The following is an 850-nucleotide window of genomic DNA, read 5'->3' on the forward strand; positions in this document are numbered from 1 at the left end:
TCTCACAGCTAAAAGGGGTGGTGGGTGGGTACTGGGTAGATACCTATAGTGGATAGTCAGTCTGAAAAATATTGAGTGACACAACGTATCAAATAAATAAATAAATAAACTATTTATAAGTTTTTAATTGAAAGGGTGCTCGCCAGCTTTTGGTAATCGGTAAAAAAGACCAAGGAAAAAAAGAACAATTTTTAAAAATATATTAATTGATTATCATAAAAAAAAAAAGTTATTGATATCAAATTATTATCATTTAACAAAATTAAATATTAATGATATTGTGTCGTACGTGCTACAGCAGTTAGAAATTTTCAAATTATAATATAAATATTAAAAAATAAGGTATAATTAAATATTTGAGTAAATAAATAATTGATTTTGTGTGTATGATTTTTGGGCATAAATCTGGTTTAGCAACCTATCGATTTTTCAAATTTTTTTTTTCCAACATGTGTATTTTAGGGTTCTTTATAAGAATGTAAAAAAAAAAAAGCTCGGAGAAACTTCGTTTTGACGTTATTGATAAGAAACTTCAATAACTATATATTTTCGTTACGCGTATTTTTAAAAAAAAAAATACTTAGAAATTAGAACTGAATATTATTAATTTTTTTTTTCATAATGTGTGGTTTTAACGGTGATTTCGAAATTGTTTGAATTTTTTTGCGGAAACTATTATTTTGGAAGTTTAAGCCATCCAAAGTTTGCTATTTTACGTTTATAGGTACGCATGTGAGAAACAATACTTTAATGCTGCGCGGAGGAACTCGTGTTTGGTGTTTTTTCGATTTTATTGACCGAGCGCATCGCACTGAGCGACTGGCAACGCTAGCAGATTATGTGCTTTTTA

The sequence above is a fragment of the Acyrthosiphon pisum genome, chromosome A2 (assembly GCF_005508785.2).
Source record: "Acyrthosiphon pisum isolate AL4f chromosome A2, pea_aphid_22Mar2018_4r6ur, whole genome shotgun sequence".
Lineage (NCBI taxonomy): Eukaryota > Metazoa > Arthropoda > Insecta > Hemiptera > Aphididae > Acyrthosiphon > Acyrthosiphon pisum.